Source organism: Macaca nemestrina, chromosome 8 (assembly GCF_043159975.1).
Source record: "Macaca nemestrina isolate mMacNem1 chromosome 8, mMacNem.hap1, whole genome shotgun sequence".
NCBI classification, from domain to species: domain Eukaryota; kingdom Metazoa; phylum Chordata; class Mammalia; order Primates; family Cercopithecidae; genus Macaca; species Macaca nemestrina.
Genome location: NC_092132.1, coordinates 80736658 through 80742165, shown reverse-complemented (window position 1 = coordinate 80742165; position 5508 = coordinate 80736658). Strand labels below are relative to the sequence as shown.

Below are 5508 nucleotides of genomic sequence, written 5' to 3'. Positions count from 1 at the left end.
TTTGCTATTCCCAGTCCCACTAATCTATTTTCTGTCTCCATAAATTTGCCTTTTACATCTTCATAGTGTCCAACTGTACAGATGAATAATAATTTATTCAACCAATCCTCTCTTGGCAGACATTAATTTCTTATATTTTGCTATTACAAATAATAACAGAATGAATAACTTTAAATCATTTCATTTCATGTGAACAAATTATTTCATATTTTTACCATATTATACTTAAATATATGTTGAGGTAGATTCCTAGAAATGAAATTGCTAAGTAAAGGATAAATGTATATGTAATTTTGCTACCTGTTACTAAATTCCTCTCTATAGAAGTTGTTTTACTTTGCATTCTCATTAACAATATATAACAAAGTATCTGTTTCCTCACAGTCTTATCAGTTGAGAAGGCAGTGAACTTTGAATTTTGTCAGTCTGCAATGTAAGAAGCATATCTTGGAGAATTTTAATTTGCATTGCTGTTATATTAAGTATATTAGAGCACATTTTTGTGTGTTTAAGAGTCATTTTCATGTCTTCTGTGAAATATTTGTTCATATATTTTGCCCATTTTGCTGTAGGACTGTTGATCTCTTTTTCCATCTTGGAAATTTTTAAATATTAGATTTTTTTGAGTGAAAAATGCATACATATATTTCCTTTGTGCTGTTTTCCTTTTCTTTTTTTTTGCCATGCATAGGATTTTTAACATATCATATTATATACTGATATTTTCTTCATGACTTCTTAATTTTGAGACAGATTTTTTCCTACTTAAAGATTATAAAGCTATTCATCCATGTTTCCTTCTTGTTCTGTAATGCCACCACAATACCTGATGTTAGTGGGACTTAATGCTTCATTTAGTAAGAAACTGTTTTTTGTGCTAAGAAATACATATTTCTTTTCATTTTCCTTTTCTTCTTCTTCTTCTTTTTTTTTTTTTTTTTTTTTTTTTCTGAGACAGGGTCTTGCTCTGCTGTCATCCAGGCTGGAGTGCGGTGGCATGATCACAGCAAATCATTACTCCCAGCTAACATTTATGTATTTTTAGTAGAAAAATTGGGGTTTCACCATATTGGCCAGGCTGGTCTCGAACTTCTGGCATCAAGCAATCCACCCACCTTGGCCTCCCAAAGTGCAGGGATTATAGGCATGAGCACCATGCATGGCCATATTTCATATTTTAAAATAACCAATTTGATACGGTTTGGATCTCTGTCCCTGCCCAGATCTCATGTGAAATTGTAATCCCCAGTGTTGGAGGTGGGGCCTGGTGGGAAGTGATTGGATCATGGGGATAGATCCTTCCTGAAAGGTTTAACCCCATCCCCTCAGTGCTGTTCTCTTGATACTGAGTTCTCATGAGATCTGGTTGTTCAAAAGTGGGTAGCACCTTCCTCCTCCCTCTCTCTCACTCCTACTCCTCCCTTGTAAGTAGTGCCTGCTCCCTCTCCTGCTTCCTCCATGATGGAAGTCTACTGAGGCCTTCCCAGGAGCCAAGCCAGCTTCATGCTTCCTGTACAGTCTACAGAACCGTGAGCCAATAAAACCTATTTTATTTATAAATTATACAGTCTCACGTATTTATAGCAGTGCAAGAATGGACTAATACACTAATAATTCTTATTTTATTGAATTTTTTAAAATGAGAAATTGGTGTTTAATATTGTCTGTCTTTTCCATATTCATGGAGATGATTATATGAACCATCTTTATATTTTTCATTGAACTACACTTGGATATTATGTATTATTTTTTAATGTGCTGATAGATTCTATTTGTTACTGTTTTTAAGATTTTTTGATCAACATTAGTAAGTATGTTTTATTGGTTTATTTTTGTACAATCATTATCAGAGGTTGATATGAATATCATGTTTATAGAACTGGAAATCTGGAAGTTTCCCTTCTTTTTCTATCTGGAGCACTTTAAGAAAATTTGGTATCTAAACTTTAAAAGCTTGGTAGAATACCCTATGAAACCATCTAGTAGTCCCTGTCTTTTCATTGAGGAAAATGCTCAAGATTCTATTTTGTCTGCAATAACTGATTTGTTTAGACTTTCTTTACTACTGGGGTCAGGTTGGGTCATTATATGTTCCTAAACAGTTTTTATTTTACCTAAGTTTTTAATATTATTTATATAGTTGCATGATAGTGATTTTTAAAAGTTTTTCTCTGTTTCATTGGATAATTTCTCGTTTATTATTCTTATTTAATTGGTGCCTTTCCTTAACTAAATTTAGTTGTCTAGGTTTTATTTTTTCAAATAATCAATTTATTCATTTCTCTGATTTTCTGTCTATGTTTTTCTCTTTTCTAATTCATTTCTAATTTTATCTTTATTAATTTTTCCTTTTGTCTTTCTTTTGATTTGCTTTGTTGAGCACATTTAGCTTTGGGGTTAAAAATTTAATTTATTTATTTCATCATCTTTGATATAGATATTAAAGGATATAAATTTTCCTAAGAAAATTTACTACTTTAATAATTTTCCATAGATTTACTTTATGTGTTTGTTTTTATTTTCCATAAATTTTGCAGCTTTGTTTTATGTTTCCTCATTGATCCAAGAGTTGTTCATAGAAAGTTTAAAATTTTTTATTTATCTATTTGTGTATTTATTTATTTATTTATTTTTGAGATGGAGTTTTGCTCTGTCACCCAGGCTGGAGTGCAGTAGCGTGATCTCGGCTCACTGCAAGCTCCGCCTCCCGGGTTCACGTCATTCTGCCTCAGCCTAACAAGTAGCTGGGACTACAGGCACCCGCCACCACGCCTGGCTAATTTTTTGTATTTTTAGTAGAGACGGAGTTTCACCATGTTAGCCAGGATGGTCTTGATCTCCTGACCTTGTGAGTCACCCACCTCGGCCTCCCAAAGTGCTGGGATTACAGGCGTGAGCCGCTGCGCCCGGTCAGGAAATTTTAAATTTTTACGCGATTAGTATCTTCTTAAAAAATTGTATTTTCTTACAGATTTGTAGTTTTATTAAATTTTGATCAGAAAATCTTACTTGAATTATTTTACTTTCTGGAATTTATTGAGGCTTTACTTGTGGTCTAGTCTGGTTAGTTTTTATATATATATACAAGTGCACTGAACAAGGAATATTCTCTAATTTAGAGGAAGATAATATATTGCTATCCAGTTGCTTGTTAAGTTTTTGTTTGTATTTTCTATATTTTTATCATTTTTTTGTCCACTTATTTACCTATTTCATAAAAAGGTGTGATAAAGTCTCCTGTTATTAGAGTGTCTCTATTTCCCCTTCCATTTCCTGTAGTATCTCCTTTGTAACTGTTGCTATTGTGTCATTTGTTATGAATTGCAGACTTTAGCTTCAAGAAGTGTACTTCTTTGTCTTGGTTAATGTTTTCTGGCCTGAATTCTACCTCTTCCGATATCAAAATTGTAACTTCTGCATCATTTTTATTTGCATTTACCTGTTGTATATTCACTCATCCTTTTAATTTTAACCTTTTATTTGTTTCAAGTTTCAGTTATGTATTAATCAGTGTATTCTCCAACACATTACATCAGCATGACTTCATACATCAAGAGGAGAAATATTTCCTGGTTATTTAGAAAATTGTGCAGACGGCTTCTGGAAGACTTTCATTCTAAAGCAGCTTTATATTGAAATATTTCATTTAAATATCTGGACCTTCTTTCTTCAGTTTGCTGTAATCTATATTCATTGAGTAAAACTCATTTTGATCATTGGGACCCCATTTGTTCCAGGGCTCTGGGTTATTCTTTCTGTCCCAGCTAACATCTGGATTGAACAATGCCAGATGCAAGACAAATAGTGCTACTCCAGTACCTCCAGCTCCAATGAATACAAAGAGGGGGATCAAGCTCGGATGCTTCTTGGCCTGACTGAGAATCTGGAAGAGCATGTTTGTGGCAGAGGCCTCCGACTCAAAAGGAAAGAAAAAGCCTAGCCACTAGGTCCTGGGCTAAATAGTATCTCAATTTTAAACTTTTGAATTTGTTTATTTCAATTGTGTCTCTTGAATACAGCATAGTGTAGGGTTACCTTTGTTAGTCAATATGAAAATCTCTTTCAGTAATCAAGATAAGCTGTTACTTTTATTAATACTATTGATATGTTTGCTTTCAGTATTATCATATTGTTGTATGTTACATTTGCCACATACTATGTGGTCTCTTTTCCTTCCTATTTATTTTCCTTTAGCGTTTAGGAAAGTGTGTATATTTGTTGAAGTCCTTACATTTATACTAACACCTTTATATAATATCTTTAGTCCCCTCTATAGTAACTCACTGTCTTTAGGTTCTCTAATATGTGGAGTACTAAAGTTAGCTAGTACTAGCTAAAAAGGCAGAGTCACAAGGGACAAAGTAAACAAAGGTACTAGGGAGAATCTTTTTTGAATGGGTTTGTGAGTGTAGCAAGCCTCCTGGGGCAGCTCAGAGGAGACTGGTACAATTGTGAAGCACCGTACTGGCCTGAAGTTGCTTACACCATCACTACCTAGTCCAACAAGACAAGAAACAGTGAACAAGATCAGAATGGGGACTCTCTAAATAGGATGGGGCCATTATCAGGGAAACAGCATAGAAGAGAATAATTTGCAAAAAAACTGATATCAAAAAGACACTTCAAAATCTTGCTTGGGTTTCGCTTCATTAGTTAGAGATTCTCACCAAAAATTCCTTAATTCCAGACCCAGAACAAGCATCCTATTATTCCATTTTTAATATAAACTGCTGGCTTGACCCATTTTACACCTATTCAATTATTCTTGGGAATAGAAAAGGAAGTTTGAATTAAATTCTACTGAGGCCACCATTAGTATCAAAGAGGTCTTTTCCACAGAACATCCTGACAAGAAAGTGTCTGGTAACTAATGAGTTATAACAAATGTTGATGGTACAGGCCCAGAACTCAGCAAAGACCAAATATTTGTAATAGTTTAATTTCCAATCGCAATTTTTTTTCTCCTCCTTATGCTTTCTCAGTACCCCCACCATGCCATGTCCCTGTGAGAGTGCTTCATCAGGGTCAAATTGGTTAACTTGACATGCTGGTAGTGAAAAGACTAAAAGCAGATGGCAAGAGGCAGAAGAAGGAAAAAGAATACTTCTTCCGGTATTCATTCATCACTTATTAAGAATAAACGAATTGCAAGTTACTGACCTACTGCTGTGCTAGACTCTCTGAACAATGTGAATGAAGCAACTCAGGTTGCAAAGTGAGCGATCTAAGGCATAGTCCCTCACAGCACCCAAATGGAATATTGTAGAGATTGAAGGTTTAACCTGTGTATATCATTTACCTTGGTGTCATTGTCGGACCACAGGGAATAATTGCTAGTATTTCCATCATTATGAACTTCTATTAGTATTGGACCAAGAGGAAGGAGTTTAGCACACATGTGTCTGTGAAGCAAAGCATGACTCCTTTTGTCCTTCTCTGAGATGGGTTATTTATAAAAAATAACAATGCCAAAGATATAATGAATTTACCTGTCTGGAATGTTGTGAT

General features: G+C 34.4%; 1 pseudogene; it reads right to left on the bottom strand.

Annotated features, from left to right (window-relative positions):
- Positions 1–3646: 3646 nt before the first annotated feature.
- On the bottom strand, positions 3647–3895 carry LOC112426736 (cytochrome c oxidase subunit NDUFA4 pseudogene; annotated as a pseudogene).
- Positions 3896–5508: the final 1613 nt, after the last annotated feature.